At 47.9% G+C, this 21,232-nt stretch overlaps 1 protein-coding gene across 4 annotated transcripts in view; it reads right to left on the bottom strand.

Moving 5' to 3' along the window:
* The window catches only part of CLCN5 (chloride voltage-gated channel 5), a 108,549-nt gene that overhangs the window by 82,876 nt on the left and 4,441 nt on the right, over positions 1-21,232 (bottom strand). Inside the window, exon 1 of one of the 4 annotated variants that reach the window (XM_072625911.1) lies at positions 485-598. The exons of the other annotated variants lie outside the window; for them this stretch is intronic. The gene's annotated coding sequence lies outside the window, so the exon portion shown is untranslated. Of the gene's footprint in view, positions 1-484; positions 599-21,232 lie in introns of those variants that run through there. 4 annotated transcript variants of the gene reach the window in all.

Raw genomic sequence — 21,232 nt, 5'->3', positions numbered from 1 at the left:
ATGCTGCCCGCCTACTCCGAGGGCCAACCAAGGGACTTCTTGAGGAAAGTATTTATGATATATGGATGTGTCCAGATGTGTGCAGATGTGAATTTTCCAAGGAGGCTGTCTCTAAGCCCTTGGCTCATATTTTTGGATCCCAAATAATAACTTTCAACTGTCTCCCCAGTCTTCTCCTTGCTCATTAAGTATCAGCTTCTAAGTATGAAGGTACATGCTAACTTTGTTTGGAATACCTTAATTCATCAAAGAATTCCTCTACATGACAGTGAGAGGCCCTAGATTTGGGGGCAGAAGACCCTACTTCAAATGCCAATGAAGTCTTGGGAAATCCTTTTCCTCTGGGCCTCAGTTTCAACTTCAGTAAAATTAAGGGATAGTAAAATGACCCCTAAAGACCCTTCTGCTCCGAACACTCAACAAGCATGTTAAGAACCTACAATTTGCCAGGCCCTTTGTAGGGTGAAAATGAACTGTTCCTTACCCTGCTTATTCATCGACCCTGCAAACCAGACCTCCTTCCTGGTCACAACCTCATTCCATCTTCTGATCCATGCTGTGGTGGTATGTTCCTAGACTGGCCATGGGTCAAACCATCAACAGTTAAATGAACGCCTGTAGGCAATCAAAGAGCACTGGGTCACCAGGGCTTTAGAAATAAAAGTACAGGACTGAGAACGCTCCACATCAGTCACATGGTGGCTGATCTTCTGGTGCTAAGCCTCTCTGGTCTAAGTGTGGCTGAACTTCAGAGAAAAAGCACATCCCCGAACTCTGTTTCCCATCTCCCTGTCTTTGCACTGGCTGTCCTCCAAGCCTGGCATGTCCTCCCTCCTCACCTTTACTTCTCGGAATCTCAGGAAGCCTTTTCCTGAGTAGTCAGTTACTAAGTATTTATTAAGCTCCTACTATGTGCTAAGTCTCAGGGATACAAAAAGAGCCAGTCCTTGCTCCCAATCAAGAGGGGGAGGGGGCTTAAGCAAAGTTCCACACTAAGGGAGGGAAGCCTATCCTAGAGCAGCCCTTTGTTCTGGGAAGTTTGAATTCAGTCAAAAGGCTGCACTTGAGGACCTAGAGGGCCACAGGCTCCCCACCCCTGTCTTAGAGGTCCCTCCTCCAGCACAGATTTGAAACTAATGAGGTTTCACTGTCAGAAGTGAGCCTCCCCCATAGTGCTTCCAGTGTCAGCCGCCTTAAAAGAAAAAGAAAGTTAATTTGATTTGAAGAGAAGCTTCTTGCTTGCTCCAGGCATGCTCTACTTAAAAGAATTCTCATTTAGTTTAAGGAATAATTTGCCATCTACTTAACAGGAAGCTAGGAATCCTCAGGCTTTGAGGATTTGAGTAGTCAGAGCTGACAAAAAAAAAAGAAAGAAAGAAAAAGAAAAGCCTGTCCCTGCTACTGGACCTAGCAAGAAAACAGATTCAAGATCTCTGCCAGCTCTGTGCCACCTAACCGGTTGATCAGCTTCGATGAATTTTACCCAAGATAAGAGAGCTGCCAATTGGAGGCAAAAGCAGCAAAAGAGACTACAAATGCTGGGGCAATGAGATCACCCCAATTGTCCCATCGCCTAGAGGGATCTCACCTTGTTCTGGCTTCTAAAATATGGCCAAGCACAGGAAAACCAACTAAAAGCCCAATCCTGGACATAGATGCGCAACATGGATGTGTGAGGTGTGAGGGCCTGATGAGTCACTATCTGATAAGAAAGGGTGCAGCATGTAGGGGTTAAGCTTCATGGTCTCAGTTACAGCCCCACCCCAAAGTGGGAGTCAGCAAGTACCCTCTTTTAGGGAAATGACCCTGGTTCATTAAATGTCCCTAAGGGCAGAGACAGGCCCAAGGAACACCTTCTTGCTGTATGCCCACATGAGCTAGCTGCCAGGTTACAAGCTATACAGGAGGCAGTCAGGTGGCACATTTAATAGGCCACAAGTTCTAAGGAGTTACAAGGCTGCCCTGGCCAGTCATTGCTCCTCCCACCCCAGGATGCTGCCTTGGTTTCTTTCCCATGAGCATTCAGACTCCCTAGAACATTTGGCTCACTCCTACCCACCCATCAAATCAGCTTCCTCTTTATCTTCAAAGCCTTTTGCAAAACTCAGTTTCCTCAGTAGGGCAAGCACTTAGCCCTTCACTGCCAGGACCACACTTGAATGATACCCTTAGTCACAGGCTGATCACTCCTGCTGTCTGCAGGCTTCTGAAATTGCCCCATCTTTAATCCCTCAGGGCTGAACTGAAATAGAAAACACTAGCCTAGGCCCTCTTCTCCTTCTTCTCTTGGTGAATTCCTCAGGTCCCATGGATTCAGTGATCTCCCCTATACAGATGCTCCTCGATGTATAGATCCAGAGCTCAAGGCCTACACCACCAACTGCCATATTTCCAACTGGATGTCCTATAGACATATCAAGGTCAACATGCTCAAAACAAATCTCACCTTTCCTCCCAGACTCACCCTACTTTCTGTCAAGGGTGCCATCATCCTCCCAGTCACCCAGGTTTACAACTCCTCATTCTGCCTCTCCCTACCCCCACCCCCCATAGACCCAATTACCAAGTCTGGCTGATTCACCTCGGCAGGATTTCTTCCATCACTTCCCTTTTCTGCACCCCTGTCGGTGCAGGCACACATCGACTCTCACCTGGACTAAGGCAATAGCTTCCTCTTTAGTGGCCCCTAATCTATCCTCCAGGTAGCTACCAAAGAGATGGTTGTAAGGCACACATGTGACCAAGTCACTCCCCTGCTCAGTCCACTCTAGACCAGTGGTTTCCAGTAGGAAATCTTTAGCATTCAAGAGCATTTCAAGCCTTTCACAATGTGGTCCCAACCTATCTTTCTAGACTTCTTACAGCTCAGTAAGTACCACTCCTCCCTGCGTAAGGCTGTTTCGGAATCCTTCAGTTCCTAGCACCTCCCTCCCTCTGGAACTCTAGCATGGTAGAGTGGACACACATTATATACAGGAAACGTGAAATAGTGAAAAGAGTTGGCTTTGGAGTCAGAGGACCTGGATTATGATTCTGCCTCTGGCATATGCTGGTTTGGGTGATCCTTGACAAGTTCCCAGAGTGCGGAGCTGTAGTAGCAGGGAGAGTTTTCTCATCCAGGAGTTTCCAGGACCAATGAAATCCCAGGTTCTGCCCCATCCCCACCTTCTCTGCATCTATTGTGCGGTTATTTATATGTACACAAGTAGAGAATGTCAGGTCTCCTAGGGGAGGAGCCATGTCGTGTGCCTCACCCAGGTGTGCACCACCTGGAGGAAAGCAAGGGGATTCTCTTCAAGGTCAGGAAGCCAAAAGAGCCTAGGAGACAGATCAGCAAACCCCCATCCCTCACTGACAGAAGGGAAGAGGAAGGGGCTTCTGGCAGCCTGAGGCTACAAAGACTTAATTTGGTAGGTCACAGAAGATTGAGCTAATTGAGGGATTGAAGGTGAAATTGGAGGAGAGAAGAATGTCTGCAAAAATCTGTCAAATGAGATACTGTAGATAGAAAGTGCAACAAGTGAAGGGTCACCCAGTCAGTCATTCAAGCAGAAAGAAGCCTTCTGGTGTCAGATGTCACAATGACCTACAGAACAGAAGCAAATAAAGCATGGTGACAGCTTCTCCACCAGTGTCTCCCGGACTTGGTCGGATCGGACACATGGCCAGAATACAAAACTAGGACATACTCTGTTCAAAAGAAAAAGCCCAACTCGAAAGGTCAGAGAGATAATACTGTCAAGAAAGTAGGTGCCCATACACAATCCTTGAAGTAGTACATGGAGTCATGGCGGGTTAACACTAAGGAGGAAAGAGAAGCCAAAACCACAGTTACAAGAATATGCTACAGACAGGCCAGCCAGATGAAGGATTGGGATGCTGCTTTCCCAAGACAGCACAACACTGGTGCAGAAGGGAAGGAGAGCAGCATAAGGGAACTCTAACCTGACGTGTGTTAGAGGTTCATTGCACTAGCACCAGAGCGCCTGAGAAATTCCAGACTTCTCTTGGTAGTAATTTCAACTTGGCAGAAGCACAGGAAGCAACAAGGGGAACTGCCACTCTTTACCTAGGCACAAAGGATCGCAGATCTGGAGGGAAAAGGGATGCTAGAAGCCTAGTCTAACCCATGCATATCAGACATGTGAAAAATGAGGCCTACAGATGTGAACTGACTTGCCCAATATCCAATAGGTAGCAAGTGACAGAGGCAGAATTCAAACCAAGGCCCTGGGTGTCCTCATTCAGCACTCTCTCCTCAGCTTTTTATGACCTTCCTTGATTCTAATCTAAAGTGAGAGGGGCCTGGGGAATAGGGGAGGGACCTCACCATCCCAGGCTTCAAAGGCTCATGGACTGAGAGACTGAAGGGGGCTTGGAGGCCTCCTAGGCCTTGGCTCCCTCAGCTTGTTTTGTTTTGGGTAATCTTTATATCCCTTCTTCTAATCAAAGTTAGCCACCTATATTCACAATGTAAAGAAATGCTGAATTTGAGTTAAAGGACAGTGAAAATAAGGAAGGTAGTCTTTAAAGGCATAAAATACATCAATACAGAAAACAGAATTACAAAGGAAACATATTCTATTAAACTAGAAATCAAAATAGGAGAAAAAAGTTCATGGAGGCCAGATTAAGAACCCCTGATTTCATTCAACTCCGCCAAGGCCCCCAAGAGGTTAAGGAACTAACTCACAGTCACACGGGGCAGTAAGGAGCAGAGCCAGGATCTGAATTCAGGACTTTGGCTCTCTCTCTCACTTTCACCAGAAACTCTAGACTTTAGGAAAAAGAAGTTTGTTAGAGCTCAGGGAAAGTACTGAATATCAAGGTCCAATCCCTTAGCCTGAGACTCTGAAAGTGAGAGTTGGCCCGAGCAAAATAAGAGCTTCTAACAAGGAAACTCTAAGAATCCAACTACACCCCATCACCACATGACAAAAAGAAGCCCCAGTCTCCACTACCCAGGACAGGGGATGCTGCTGCCCAGGGGGCTGAGCTTCTAATAGGACACATACTCCCAAAAGGTGGAAAGGGGAGTACTTAGCCAGCAAGGAATACAAAAAGAGAATGGCAAGGACCCAGAACAAGTAGCAGCCTCGAGAGGCACATGACCTAAGGCTTGGAAAACCTTCGAAGGCAGACAAAAAGGACTTTCAAAGCTTTGTGTGTGCTTATAGCAAGACCTAGGGAGAAAGACTGGGGGCCCACTCCAAGAGGCACGGCAAGGAAAGGGTTAACTGGTCAAGTCAGAGGCTGAGCTGGGGGTATGCTAGGGTGGGCTCTGGGGTACTGGGAACACTGGGTCTCCTTGTCTTTCCCTTTGTCAAGGGGTTGGGGGGGGCAGCTGGTGAGGGATTAGCTCGGAATGTGGACAGAACAGGCCCAAACTGGCCATGAAATCAAGAAGCTCCTCCATAGGCTGAGAGTGAACTGGAGATTACAGAATCACCCAATGAACTCCAGGCCAGATGGGCCAGGTGGGCACCAGGGTGGGGGTGCTGCTAAGGCCCAAGGCACCATTCTCTCATGGGGCCCAAAAAAGAAAGTGATGCTGAGGCAGGGGCAGCCTGCGCCTTTTCCTCAACATTTTCTCAATAACGAATGAAAATGCGTTCATGAAACCCTTCCTATGTGTCAAGCATTGTGCTAAGTAAGCATCAGACACAGAAAGAGAAAAACCAAGATTGCTCCTCCTCTCAAGGAGCTCATGATTCAATGGAGGAAGAAAAGACATAAAAATGGCCAACCCTGCAAGTCCTAAGGATACAAGGCAAGCCCCAGGGGGTCTGAGGGTATAGCCAGGTGGGGCCAGTGCTAATGCCTGGTGGGCTTTAGGAATGGAATGGGTGACCCCACCTCATCCAAACCATGTGAGCAGTCAAACAGCTCACAGGACGACAGTCATAATAACAGTGGTGATGATGGTGCTGGTAGCTAACATATATATACATATGCACACATATATTAGATCTTATATTTCTTTCTTTCTTTCGAAAATTGCAAAACATTTACAAGATTATCTCATGTGAGCCTCAAGGTGTTCGTCCTTTATTTTTGAAGAGGACCATGACATCAGGGAGATGATGATATGACTTGCCCTTGACTTTGTTTTGAGTGAGGGAAGGCTGTGCAGGTCACCAGCCTCACTTCTTCTCCTGAGCCATCTGGGTCTAGTGCCCAGATATTCATCAGGATGACTGGAGATGGCCCAGGATGCAACGGGAGACCCTGGCCCTGTTGGGCTAAGGCCTTTTCAGGTACTCACTTAAAGTGAGGTAATGTCCATTCAGAGAATAGGCCTCTCCTCTTTAAGAAGTGAGTTAAGGGTTGGCCCCTTTAATGAAAAAGAAAACAAACACAACAAAACAATAAAGCTGGGAGGGGGAAGGAAGGAAGGAAGGAGAGAGGGAGGGAGGGAGGGAGGGAGGAAGGAAGGAAGGAAGGAAGGAAGGAAGGAAGGAAGGAAGGAAGGAAGGAAGGAGAGAGGGAGGGAGGGAGGGAGGAAGGGAGGGAGGGAGGGAGGGAGGAAGGAAGGAAGAAAGGAAGGGAGGGAGGGAGGGAGGGAGGAAGGAAGGAAGGAAGGAAGGAAGGAAGGAAGGAAGGAAGGAAGGAAGGAAGGAAGGAAGGAGAGGGAAGGAGGGAGGGAGGGAGGGAGGAAGGAAGGAGAGGGAAGGAGGGAGGGAAGGAAGGAGGGAATCTAGATGGATAAGAGATGAGGAAGAGAGGTTTAGTGACTTACCCAGAGTCACAGAGCTATTAAGTATCTGGGGCCAGATTTGAACTCAGGTCCAGCCCTGGCAGAAATAGGCCTGAGGATATGACTTCAGTGGCAGAAGGAGGCAAATAATTGGAAGTCAGATTAGACAGATCCCAGCGCGCAGGGAACTGAGTAAGGCTCAAGGTGCATGTGTGATAGTGGTCAGGCCTGTGCCTAGAACAAGAAATCTCAGCTGGAAGAAACCTTGAAGGCCCGCATTTTATAGAGGAGGAAAATGGCTTATAGAACAGTTAAGTGACTTGTCCAAGGTTCCAAAGCTAATCAGTCTAAGAATTTGAATCTAGGTCTTCCAGACTCCAAGTCTGATCCATTCTATGCACCAGCTACTCTATTTATCCTATTAGCTTATTTTATCAGCTTGGAGGAAGATAAAGAGGGGAGATAAAGAGGATAAAAGGAAGGAAAGAGACCAGTTAGGAAGCTATCGCCATCATCTGGATGAGAGGCCAGGAAAGGCTGCCCTAGGACAAAAGCCCCATTGAGCCCTTGGCCCTGGCAACTGACCAGCCTGAGGCGAGTGTGAGAGAAGGAAGTCCTAGGTGACTTGGAAGATGTTGGTAGCCTCAGCAGAAACAGTGACTGTGGGAAGAGGGAATCATGGCTGGGGACCTGTGGAAGACGGTTTATGCCCAGCAGGAAACAGGCAGCGTACACCAGGGTCAGACCAGGGCTGAGGCCTGTGGGAGCCATCTGGGGAGAGGGGGATAGAGAAGAGTGATAAGAGAGGGGCGTTGGCCCCGAACTGTAGACCTTGCACAGTACTTTACATACAGTCTCTGATTTCAGCTCTAAGTGCTATGGGTCTTACTATCTCCAGATAGAGAAACTGAGACTCAGGGGGTGGGGTGAGGTTCAGGCCTAGGCCTGCTTGGTCCTAACCATGATGGTCTGCTGCCTCATCATCTTGTCTCGGAGAGGCACCATGCAGCCACCAAGTCCCTCACCTTAGGTGGCCCAAGAACACATGCCTGTACTCTTAAGGGAACCCAAGAACCTGAGCATCTTTGCCTATAGAGTGGGCAAAGCGACGACAAGGAACTGATGCTCAGTCTCATGACTCTCAAAGCAACTGCAGCCTGAAGCTAAGGGGGGAGCAAGATTTTGAGCAGCGGTTTGTCACCTGTGGACACATTTCAGGCTGTCTGGGAACTTGGATGGGGAAAATGACATTGTTATTTTCACTCACTTCTAACTGAAATTATTTATATATTATGATTCTAAGCAGGGACCCAGAGGTCTCACCAGACCAACTGGCAAAGGGGATCATGCTACATACAAAAGAGGGGTTTATGCCAGCCAGGGATATGTGTGTTCGTCCTTCGTTGCCAAAGAAGACCACGCAATCAGAGAAATGATGACATGACTTGCACTTGACTTTGTTTGGAGTGAGGGAGGGCTGGGCAGGTCACCAGCCTCACTTCTCCTCCTGAGCCATCTGAATCCAGTGACCAGATATTCATCAGGATGACTGGAGATGACCCAGGATGAGGCAATGGAGGTTAAGTGACTTGCCCAAGGTCACACAGCTATCGAGTGTCAAGTGTCTGAGGTGAGATTTGAACTCAGGTCCTCTTGACTCCTGCACTGATGCTCTATCCACTGCACCACCTAGCTGCCCCTTACAAAAGAGAGTAAGAAAGCCTTAGAAGCCATTGTCCCTCAAAGGATGGGAGGGGCCACCTATTAGACCTCTGGGACTTCTGCCAACCCCCTCCCCCCAAGCCATTCTACCTACTCCTCACTGTGGAGGGAACCTTATGTCCAACGTCAGTCAAAGGCTCTGTTTAGATGGGATTTCACTGGTAAAGGAAACTCCCAGGAGTAGAAAGTCTTTCTACCAAGGCAGGTCAGCACCATCTCAGTAGCTGTTAATGTTAAGAGAGCTGTTGAGGGCACAGAAAAGTTAGGTGACTTGCCCAGGGTGACACAGTCAGTACGTATCAGAGGTAAGGCTCCAAGTCAGAGCTTCCTAGCTCCTGGCTCCCCAACCAGCATCCCATCTCCCTTCAGATGCGAGCAGCCCCCATTTGCTGGTGCTTGGACAAAGGCACCATCAGAAAATTGAGGAGGCCTGAGCCTTCTTCCCCTTGTTCTGGCCCACTCCCTAGACAGGCCAGGCCAACTGGTGAATGCTAGATTACAGACAGCTATGCTGAACGACTGCTTCTTAACATATGCAATAAAGATTAAAACAAAATCCTGTTTTTCTTTCCCATTTCCAAGTAAAAGCCATGAATCACCATTATTAATTGCCTGCTTCATTTTCCTAATGAAAATGTGGCTGCCAAGAAGGACTGGAAATGTCCACATCTGAGTGGGCTCCCAGCAGGTTTTTCCACCCTTGGAGCCTCAGTTCATTTGAGTACACCAAGTTTCCAGGAGGCCAGCCCAGCTTCCCCATAGCAAGCACTTGTTTGGAGAATGTGTTCGACTCCCAGCCGACATGACAAGATTTTAGACACTATAGCTTGGGAACGTGTCAGTATCAAAAGGGCAAATGCTTCAGCTGTTCAATCTCCTGACCACAGGCCTGTCCCAGGCTGCTAACAGGGTTCCCAAGCTAGTTTAGACTTGCAGTGTATTGAGACTACCATCACTTGGCTGACCTGCAAAGTTCTAGGCAAGGGGTGGGGAACCTGCAGCCTTGAGGCCACAGGTGGCCCTCTAGGTCCTCAAGTGTGCCCTGGTGACTGACTGAGTCCAAGTTTTACAGAACAAATTTGTTCTGTAAAACTTGGACTCAGTCAAAAGGCCACACTCGAGGATCTAGAAGACCACATGTGGCCTCTGGGCCACAGGTTCCCTACCCTAGTCTAGGGGATACATGAAGTACCACAGGATAAAGGCAGGGAGAGGAGAAGGGCAGACAACTTGTGGAAAGAAAGAGAAAAAAGCCATTTCTCATAGCTGGACTTAAGAAGGATTTGATAGTACCTATTTTCCCCTCAAATATAAACTGTGGCATTCTGATTAGCACTGAAAGCTTCCTCTTTGCTCTAGCATTCTAGGAAGGTCATGCAGAACACAGCTTGGGAGAACGTGACCCCAAAGCAAACATCCCAGCCCCACTGTCCCCAAGGAAATAGGAGGGATGGGAAAACACAAGCCAATTTCTAGCAATTCAGCTCTGTTGGTCCAATTGTTTCACTCTCTAGAAACATCTTTCCCGCCTGCAGGGATCACCCTACTTAGTTACTGTTCCTCCCGAGCATCTCAAACACACAAATATAACTTTCCATAAGAAGGCCCAATACAAAGTGAGTCTGAGCCAACTGAGATGGAAGCAAAGAGCTGAGGAGAGGGGGAAAACCTGATTAGTTAAAGAGAAAGGATGTTTTTTAAACATTTAACAAATTAAAACAGATTCACTCCTCCACCCCTAATTCTCTCAGCAAAAACTTGGAGACATGGCTAAAAATTCCCCTCAAGTTACTACCTCTGTTTATGATCACTGTATTTCTCTGAGAATCTCAGCCACCTCTCTCTCTCACTCTCTCTCTCTCTGTATCTCCTTCTCTCCCTCCCTCTATCCTTCTTTCTCTCTCTCTAACACACACACACACACACACACACACACACACACACACACACACGATCTGGTGTGTTCCCATCCCAAGCTTGTGTGAATTGGACAAAGTGGGCTGGATTAGGTCTGTCCCCTACTGCATTCATCAGCCTGGTGATCAGGAAAGCGTCACCCACACCTGCTTACAGAGCCCTTTCTCTAACCCAGGGCTCTCTGCCAAGCCATGCCTGAAGCCCCAACAAGCACTCCGCCAACCAGCCATCTCAGCTCTTGAAGACTTCCAGGGACGGAACTCTCCCTCCCCAGGCAGCCCATTCCATCGCTAGACAGCTCTAATTGTTAGGAACATTTTCCTTATATTGAGCCAAAATCTGCCTCTAACTTCCATCCATGGATGGGCCCCAGGGGCCAAGCAACATAATTCTCATCTCTCTTTCACATGACAACCCTTCAAATATTCAAATATTTTACGACTATCATCATGACCCCCTCCCCTCCCAGCCCCTCCCAGTTTGCTTCAAACTCCACATCCCCTGGTGCCTTCCATCTGCCCTACAAAGCATGGCTTCAAGGCCCCTCACATTCCTTGTTACTATTCTCTGGACACGCTCCAGCCCGTCCAATTCCACCTTAAAATGGGGAGCCTAAAACTTGACCTAATACCCCAGATGTGGCTTGAGCAGGACAGGGGACAGCAGGCCAGTCAGTGTCCTCATTCTGGATCCACTACAGCTGTTTCTGGAGACTAGGACTGCATGAACTCTGCTGGTGATTGAGCGAGCTTGCAGCCAGTCCTCCATGATGGATGGGCCAGCTCCTTGGGCAGTACTTGGTCAGCAGATTTGTCTGATCCCAAATTTAGAACAATAGCTGCACATTTGTCCTTATTAGTCATCCCAACTTTCCAATGTGTCAATAACAGCTTCCTGTGGTGCTGGCCCTTTAGGGTTTACAAAGTGATCAACATACACCATTCCACATGATCCTCAGACCTTTTATAGAAGGGGAAAGTGAGGATCAGAGGCACTGGACAACTTTTCCCAAGTTATACAGGAAAATGGTCAAGTCAGCATTCAAACACCCAGCTCCTGACCCCAGAGACAATGGCCTTTCCACCAGTGCACTTCTGTGTCACTCTCAGGTTTAGTCCGTGTGCCACCTGATTTCAATGTCCTGGGCAATCACCCCTTCCCCATCACTCATAAAATCCCTCTGAGTCAGATCCCTCAGATGGTTTCACACCTGCTTCACCACTCTGTTACCAGCTGTCACTGCTGGGAAAGCCCACCCACCTCAAATCCAGCCTGGCCCTGGCCCAGAAAGGCTCAGTATGCCTTCCTCGTCCTGAACCTGTGCTGGCTCACAGTGATCATATCTTTCTCTAAGTAAACCAACTTCCTGACCTGGCTTGAAGAGGTTGCTTCCTGCTTTTTTGAAAATCCGCACAGGCACGCTGGCTTGTCTCTGGGCCTGTGGCACCTCTTTGGGTCCCCATGTGGCTGAAGATCATCCCTCCCCCCCAAAAGAAACAAGTTATTATACATGTAGGCCACAAGGTAATGGAGCAGCCCTGGGGCCACAGACCACCAAAGGGGAGGGAAGGGGAATTGCCCCATGATAAAAACCTGCCTGCTCCAGAGCAAACATTGGTCTCTTCTCCATTCCCCATCATGCTCCTATAGGGTCAGATTCATTCCCTAAGGATAGCTGGTCTAAGAGTTCATTGAACATAGCATGGAATCACACTGACCATCAAAGAAACAGCCTGAGGTCCAGTGACAAAAGGAGAGAGTCAGGGCCTCCCCCATTGGCTAATCAGAGGGTCAGGAGCCAGCACCCCTCGCTGCTCCACCTGGGGACCATCTATGGTCTACTTCCTCACCGCCTCTGGGCCATGCCCCCAGGAAGAAGGCTCTAGTAACCTCCAATGCTTCCATTTGCTTCCTAGTAATCAGTGATGTCAAAAACACCACCTAGCACCCACTAGACAAGTAAAAATAGCACCCAAAAGAAGATGTGCTTCAACACTGGTGGGGATATAGGGAAACGTACAAATAAAGCATTCTGTACTGTCTACACTGTCGGTAGTGCTGTAGACTGGGGAGAAACAAGGTGAGGGAGGGAAAGAGATGAGAAGAGTGGAGAGGAGGGGAGAGGGACATTACACACAATCGGCAGTGTTGCTAGACTGACCTGGGTCAGAAACAAACTGTGACCCAGAAAGTCTACTGCTAGGACTTCATCCTAAAAAATCAGGAAAAGGGCAAAAGAATCTCTCTGTTCAAGAATGTTCCCAGCAGAGCAAAAACCTGAAAACCTCTACGTGCAACCACTGGAGAATGGCTGAATAAATTATGGGATGGAATATTATGGTGGTGCAAAGACAACAAATCAGAAGCCAAGAAATATGGAAAGAGCGCTAGGGAGCGACGCCCAGGGAGGAGGGGCAGAGCCTGGGCCCAGGCGCGCACGGCCGGCCCGGCAAAGTCGGGACGGCTGCCAAAAGGTAGCGGCCGGGCTGCACACACAGCGGGCGTTTGTCTGTGGGGCCACTTGGGTCGACACTATTCCATATTTTGTATGTTTATTTGATTGCTTGTCTTTGTTGGTGGCTAAGTTTCTAATAATAAAAAATTGTTTTAATTAGCTGAAAATTCCACTGGATGGTGAGTGAGCCAAAGCTTTCCATCAGTGAAGTCCATTCACATGGGGCCCTTGCCCAGAGCCTCCTTCTCAAAGAAAAGGGAAAAAGCATCCTTGGGTATGTCTGCTGCGCCAGGGGAGTGGCTCTTGGACAGACCCCATTTCCAGTGCTCTCAGCCCTCTGGAGCTCTTGCCACTCTTGTCAGAAGTACATTTGCCTGTTGACAGACAAATAGGCCAAACCCCAACCCAAGGAGGACTTACAGTGGTCACAACTCTGTCCCCATCCTGGAAGTTCGGTATCATGAGAAGAGGATAACAGGGTCCTGGGCAGTGATCTAGCAAATGAAATGGCCCACACCCAACCAAAGAGCCATTGCTTTATCCCTTGACCCCTTGAAAGGAGAGCAGAGGAGGAAGTCTTTGGGTGATCACAGCCCAACCCACCCTCCCCACCACCTACGTGGGGGGAGGAAAATCAAGGCCAGAAGGGCCAGCATCGGACTGATGGCCATCCAAGAAGTCGGTGGCAGGGCACTGGCCAGAACACCAGGGCCACCAATTCCCTGGTCATACCTCCTCACACACACTGCACTAAGCTCCCTCTGGCTCCATGGATGTGCCCACTGCAGAGCCTTGAGCAGTGGCAGGGGAACTTAGGCAGTTTCCTAGTGGAGGTGGTAAGAAAGTGAAAAAGGAAGTTGTCAACCTTGTGAATCCAAAGACCTTTCCTCAACCTCTCACTCAGGATGCTCCTGCACACAACAGCCCTGTCGTGTTGTCATTCAGTTGTGTCCAGCTCTTCCTGGCCTCACTTCAGATTTTCTTGGCAGACATCCTAAAGCAGTTTGGCCTTTCCATCTCCAGCTCATTTTACAGATGAGGAAACTGAGGTAAGCAGGGTGAAGGGACTTGCCCTGGATCACACAGCCAGTAAGTGTCTGAGGCCACATTTGAACTTGGATTATTCTGACTTTGGGCCCAGCTGCCCCTATCACATTAACTGGATCACAAATTGGGAGCTGGGAGGGACCTTAGGGAACATTCAGTGTGCAAGTGTGAGATCCTGGTCCATGCCTAATTTCTGCCATACTATTTTCCAGTTTTCCCAGCAGTTTTTGTCAAATAGTGAGTTCTTATCCCAGAAGCTGTGGTCTTTGGGTTTATCCAACAGTACATTGCTACAGTCACTGACTATAGTGTCTTGTGTATCTAACCTATATCCCATTGATCCATCACTACTTCTTAGCCAGTACCAAGTAGTTCTGATGAGTGCGCAGCTCTGCTAAGCCATGGACTCTCCAGTTCCCAGCTTGCTTGCTCTGGCTTCCTCTGTTAGCCTCTAAGGGTCTTGTTCCTTTGGTTTTTAGATATGAGCGAAATCATGGCACGTGCTTGGTCACTGGGCCCTGCTGATTTTTCTTTCCAAATCCCTGTTGTCTCTTTCCTTTCCCTATCCAGCACCTTCATCCTGCTCCTTGCCTACTGCCTCAGGCTCCCCATTGTTTTCTGCCTCAAATCCTGTTCTGCTCCCATCCAGCCCTGCCATAAGAAATGGTGAGCAGGTGGATTTCAGAAAAACCTGGAAAGATTTGCATGAACTGATGCTGAGTGAAGTGAGCAGAACCAGGAGAACATCGTACACAGGAACAGCAACATTGCTCAACGACTAACTTTGATAGACTTGGCTCTTCTCAGCAATGCAAAGATCTAAGACAGTCCCAAAAGACTCATGATGGAAAATGCTGTCCACATCAGGAGAAAGAACTATGGAGTCTGAACACAGATCAAAGCAGACTGTTTTCTCCCTTTTTTTTCTTTCTTCTGGTTTTCCCCTTTTGTTCTGATTCTTCTTTCACAACATGACTAATGTGGAAATATGTTTAATTTGATTGTACATGTATGGCCTACATCAGACTGCATGCCATCTTGGGGAGGAGGGCAGAAAAGGGGTTTGGAACTCATAATGTTATAAAAGTGAAAGCTGAAAACTAAAAATTATTTTAAAAAAAGATCAATATAGAAAAAAGCAGGGCTGCAGCTATACTGTATCACCTTCCTGTATTTTTTAAGGAACAGGCTCCTGGCATCCCAGTGAGAAAGTTTTGCCTTTCTTTGCAGCCCCAATGCTTAGCATAGTGTCTGGCACACAGTAGACACTTAATAAATGCTTCCTAGAGGACACAAGTAGCAACCCTAAGTTATTATTTCGCTTCTATTTGAAAACCAAGGGAACAGAACTTTAGTAGGTATGTGACTTCCCCTCAGGTCCCTCAATGGTTCAACGTAAAGGTTAGACAAAACCTTATGCCCTAATAATTGTGAGTACCCCAAGTCAGGCTTTTGCTGTGGTCCAACAAGCCTTCAGCATCATCTTGGAAGCAAAGGCAGAAGAAATGCTTCTCTCCTCCATAACCAATCCTGCCTTTCATAGCACTGCCAACTGTCTGCAGTTGCCCTGCCTTCACCACCCCTCCTTCTGGAGCCCCCTGCAGGGCTTCCCATTGGCCTTATACCACCCCCTCCTGATCACCCAGTGTTCTCCAGTACCTTGGATCACCCCTTGTCCCCAGTAGAGCCTCACACTCTCCTCTTTGCCTAGCCAAACTGACCTGTCATGTATCTACTCTCTCCAACCCTGCTCTCAGGCTGGTATTAATGAGCCTCTAGATAAAAAGTACAGAGCAACCAAAGATGAGAATTGCAGGCTCCAAAGAGGGGAAGGGGGTAGGGCTGGAGAACATGGGTCAGACCAGCCTCCCCGCATTCCTCAAAAAGCACCAAAGTAGATAACTCCCTAAAGCAGGGGTTCTTAACTTGGGCTCTATAAAGTTGGGGTGTGGAGGGCTGGGATATTAATTTTTTGATAAGTATTTCAATAGAACTGGCTTCCTTTGTAATCATCTGTATCCTATAGGAAGCATTTACTTTATTCTGAGAAGGGATCGCCAAGCTTACCCAGAATTCCCAAAGGGTCCATGGTATAGACAAGGTAAAGAAGCCTTGGGCCAGATGGAGGCCTGGCCTCTGAGGGCAGAGGAATGAAGCAAGGTGGAAGCCTCCCCCTTCCCAAGGTGTGAGTCTACAACAGGCCAGTATTTGTAGTCAAGAGGCCTCAGCCTCCTCTCAGAGGCAGAGGGTCCCTGGGGAGCAACACCTCCCCAGGAAGCGTCTGGAAGCTACAGTACTACCCTGGGTGGTGCCAAACCCTGCGAACAGAAGCTGGTCTCCAAGGACTGAGGACACAGAAGCCTTTTACCTTACCATTGGGACCACCACTAAGTACATTTCTTGGGCAAGAAGGTAGCCCTTTCCAGAGACTTCCATTGACTTGTCGGCCCTTTAGTCTGGAATCCAATAAGGAGAAGTAACTGGCTCTTCAAAACTATCATGTGAGGGAGGACCCACACACATACAAACATGTTCATGCATATCCTTGTGAGCTAAAAAAGAACAAAATGAGGTAGAGAACAGGGAGAAGAACCTTGGCTTTGGGGTGCAGATAAGAGCCTGGTGAGAGGCCTAATGGAAACCCCAGGCGCGGTGCGGTACAAGGCCCAAGTCTTACCTGGGTTCTCTTTACACCATAGTCTTGCCAAAGCTTCTACCCAACCAGTCCCTCCTGACCACCTAACCCATTGGCAATTTAGCCCTATCTGTGCCTATAAGCTAATTATATTCTTTCTGCCATCTAATAACCCAAGGCATCCTGGTCCTGTCTGTAATTCTGCTCCTCAGGTTGGTTCTTCTTTCATTTCAGTCTCCCTAGCCAAAGGCGAGAAGCAATCTTTGGCTCAGGTTGACTCCTTCTTGGAGGGAATGACTCCAGCCCTCACCCTGACCCAGATCCCCCACAAGGAGTTGCACTGCCATCCTACACTCTGGCCAACATGAACTGGGCTCAACTGCCTTGGTCACAACCACTCACTGGAGAATCATGTGATCACAAGTATACGAGGCAACTGGATGTATCTTCTTTCAATCATATCATACAATGGCTAAGCAGGCTGTCCCATAATGCAACACGATGGGGAAGCCAATGCAAACTGGCATGGACAATATTTCATGGTATCGTTCCAAGCTAACTTTCCAGACTCATTTCTCATTCTTCCCTTTCACACATTCTCCATTCCAACCAAACTAGTCTCCTACATCTTCTTCCAATTCAGTATTCTATCATCCATCTCTGTCAGAGCCTTTGCCCAGACTCTCTTCCATGCCTGAAATGTACTTTCTCCTTGCCTGTGCCTCTCCAAAACCTTGGCTTCCTCCAAGACTGAGATAAAATGGTAGCTCCATGGGAAGCCTTTCCTAGCACCTTCGGTCTTAGTGAGTTCTATTTATCTGTTTAAATGGCATATCCCTTCCCAATTGAACATAAGCTCCTTTAGGGCAGAAACTGTCCTTTTGTTTTGTCTTTGCAAACCATTGTGTCGGGGACTGGGAATTAATGAATGAATGTTTGGTGAACGAATCAATCTTCCAACCTTGTTTGGTCTTGCCATTCACCCGGATGCTGAGCCCCAAGCACCTCTGCGCCTTCCCATCTGCCCTGATGCTGATTCCCGTTAAAAAAGACTGTCTCCTCCCATTGAGAAAGTGAGCTGCAGCAGGCCAGGGATGCATGAGGCAAGAATTGTCTGAAGTGCTTAGCACAATATATGGAACAGAGTATACACTTAAATGCTTTTCCATTCATACCTGAGACTTGGTTATTAGACATTTAATTCCCTCATATATGAGGTTTCCGTACTTCCCCTCCCCAAGCCTCCCCATACCAGCAGCCCAGAAAAAGTTTCTTTGCTTGGGTGGCCATGTCAACTCAAGGGTGGGCTAGCCACTCTGACTTAGTCAGCATTTAGAGGGTTAGCCTCTGAGATACCCACGAATAAGAACACATTGCGCCCATTAGAGCCAGCTTCCTAAGATGATCGATTTGATAGGTTCTTATAAGAGTTCATAACATAATATATATACATATATATTCACATGCTCCAGCAGTATCATTAGATTTAGATCTGGTTTTCTCCACTTTATTTTCATGGGGGAAAAGGAAACATCAGTCAACGAAAGGGGAGGGTAAACCTGTTAGTTTATTGGATATTCCTTCCAGAGTATGTGGCAGTGTTCTTTCTGACAAGCCATAAGACTGCCATTCTGGTACCATGGAGAGACCTCGGGAACAACAGGTCAGTGACTTGAGAGGAGAGTCTTTTTGCTGACCCTTAACCTGCACAGTTGTCAGAAAAGCAGCAGGCCCAGCCTGTCAGCGAGTGCTAACCAGAGCTGCCCAGCATCCCTGCCACAAACCCCACTGGGATATACTAGGCCTCCATCACCAGTATCTTGAGACGCCATGCGAAATCACCCAATCCAATGAGGCAAGCTAATCAGCTCTTCAGGAAGATCTTTTGTAACTAACTCACCCCAGTGGAACCATCAGCATGCAACTCTATGGAAAACCAGACACTTTCTGTGGGGCCAGACTGAGGTTCAGTTGGCTATAGATGAGGCCAGCAACACCTACGCTACACATTTTCACGCTAAAGTCATCTCTTCCACACTGTATGGCTCAGAACTCTGAGGTCTCAACCAAATACTTATATAAACACTTGAGAAAATCCAAAGTTCGTTTTCTTGGCAGGGGGAAAAGATCCCACCAGGACGCCACCTGTAGGTATCCCTTGGGCCCATGTCAAGGAGGGCTCATCTTTTTGTCTAGGAGAGAATGCAGGGTTCACTCATGGTTTTGCAAGACCTTGCCCTGCTCATGGTTAACATGAGTTAACGTGGTTAACATCTAAAGCTGTGACTTTCACTTGGATCAACAACACAGAGTAGACTTTCCCAGGTCCCAAAGCTCAGGTACTCCTAGAGCTCGGTCAATAATCCAGAGCAATCCAGGATTTGCCCTGGCTTCTTTCAGACACCTAATATTTAAGCACGACCCTCTAATGGACATGTTGATCACCCATTCTTCTAGTTTCTCCACCTAGGCACTAAGTGAAAACATCAGAAAGCAAAATCTCTGGACCAAATGGCCCCAGGACCCCACAAAAATGTCTTCACTAAATTAGGATTTAATGTTATACCCTCTGACGTTGGAGGGGCTTGATCCAAGAATCTGGTCTAACAACATTTCTGAGTCTTTTGCAAAACCTCAGCTGAAGCGATTATCCACCAAGTTATACAAGGAACCAGCCATATGATGAATTTCTCCTTGAGCTAAGTTCCAGGAAAAAGCTAGTGTCTGCCAGCAAGTATGTATGCTTTCTTTGATCAGAAAGCTAACGTTCTATAATCCAGTGTCTTTCCGTTTTTGGCTTGCAGTGGCCAGGAAACCTGAGGCCAGACTGGGTACCCAATCAGCTCCTCTCAGGTGCCTGGGAACTCTCAGGGCCGGTTCCCTTTTCATGGCTTTTGCTAGGTTCCATTTCTTCCGTGATGGCTAACATCTAGGTCTCTCAGTAAAGCTACCCCACTTCAGCTCATTTCAGCTGGTCACTGGCCTCAAATCCTTTTGGAAGGAGAGAGATACTAAGGAAGTCAAAAGAGAAACACTCTTTGCTGTTTTCATGGCTGGGGGACTCGTGAGATTTCCAAGGAAGTTACCTCCTGTCCTTACCTCCATGAACAACTACTGCCCCGTGACCACAGTACTAACACACTCTGGAGTGTGTTAGACCCGATAGGAAGAACAAGGAGAAATCTGACAGCTCTGCCACCCACTGGGAAATTTTCATGCACTGCTGATGGAGAAAAAATAGAAGCCGGAAGTTTTGAATCATAATTCTGGTTAAAACCTGAGATCCCATAGCTTATTTTTTTAATGGTAAAATACTCAGGAACAAGTCAAAAAAAGAACCTAGAAACCTCAGTGGAGACTTTCTTTAGAAAAACAGCTAAAGCTTGCTTTGGGAGTAATGAGAGCCTCCCTCACGGTACAGCAACACAGCGCCGACAGAGAGGCTGTAGCCGGTCCTTGTCAGGGGCCACGGGTCCAAAGGAAGCAGCTGTGAGGCACAGGAGGAAGGTTCCAGATGTGGAGAGGCAACCCTGCTCCTTGCCTTGAGGCATCCTAGCTTCCAGGCCTCAGTTTCCTTATCTGCAGCATGACAGGGTTAGACTAGATGTCTAGGACCCCTTCCAGCTTCCAAATCCAGTGCTATGATCTCATCCTCCAGTTAACAACATGCCTGATTTTATTTTCTCTGCTAGTGCCACAAACCCCAATACAATCCATCACATGGACTTGGGAAAGGGTACTTGCTTCTAAAAGAACAACCACATGAAAGATTTCTTTGCCAAAAGGCTTCTCATCCATCAGAATCTAATCCTACTGAGAAAAAAAATATACACACATACACATGCGCACATACATACACATATGTACTGTGTATATACATATGTACATACATACACACACTTTTTGGGGGGGGGCAGACTCTTAGCTAAATTCTTGTTTTGCCAGACACACACAGCCTGAGTGCCAACAGGCAGAGCTCCCAGAGTGCTTGATTTCTTCGAGGGCAGCCCACAAGGGGACCCACTGACCACCCACAGACAGCACCCCAGCATAGCGCCTGCTTTGTGCCTCTTCCTTGGGGTCCCTGCTCTCCTCCAGTACCACGAGCTCAGCAAGATCAGCATTCCTTTTGTCAACAGGCATCATGATGTGTGAAAAAACATCTGCCAATTCTAAACACCCAATGCCTAGACGTTGGACGCTTGTAACGGAGTGATTTTTCTCTCTAACATCTGGCTCCCTTACAATTCTGACAGGCTTGTTTCTGCATCTCCCCCCCCCCCCCCCGGCCCCGACAGACACACACACAGCTCCACTTCCCACTTTAAGGAAGTGTGTGATTCCTCCCCTCCTCCCCCCCCCCCCCCAGTCCATTCATTATTCCTTCCAGTGGGCTGCCTGGTGGCTCCAGCAGCTCTGAGGAGGAAGAATGAGGAGTTTGCTAAAGGTTATGGTCAGGAGATAATAACATGACTGGGGAGACCAAGGACTCCTGCTCCTGGCCCTCCCTAGCAAACAGAGTGACATCCACAGAAAGTGGTCCACCCCCATCATTCTGAGCAGATGCCATGCCTGAGGAGAAGAAAAAAGGGAGAGTCCATCTAGAAAAGACCATGAGAACCAAGTGATGGCCCAGGCAGAAAGGCAGAACAAGGTTTCACTTGGCCTTCAGGAGAAGGGCACCTGCCACCTCTCAGGAAGGCAGCAAGAGCAAATCTAGGGAAAGAATGTGAGTCCAGTCAAAAGGGATTAACATCAT

This window comes from Notamacropus eugenii, chromosome X (genome assembly GCF_028372415.1).
Source record: "Notamacropus eugenii isolate mMacEug1 chromosome X, mMacEug1.pri_v2, whole genome shotgun sequence".
Classification (NCBI taxonomy): Eukaryota; Metazoa; Chordata; class Mammalia; order Diprotodontia; family Macropodidae; genus Notamacropus; species Notamacropus eugenii.
Note: the sequence above shows the minus strand (reverse complement) of the source record. Positions and strands in the feature narration are given on the sequence as shown.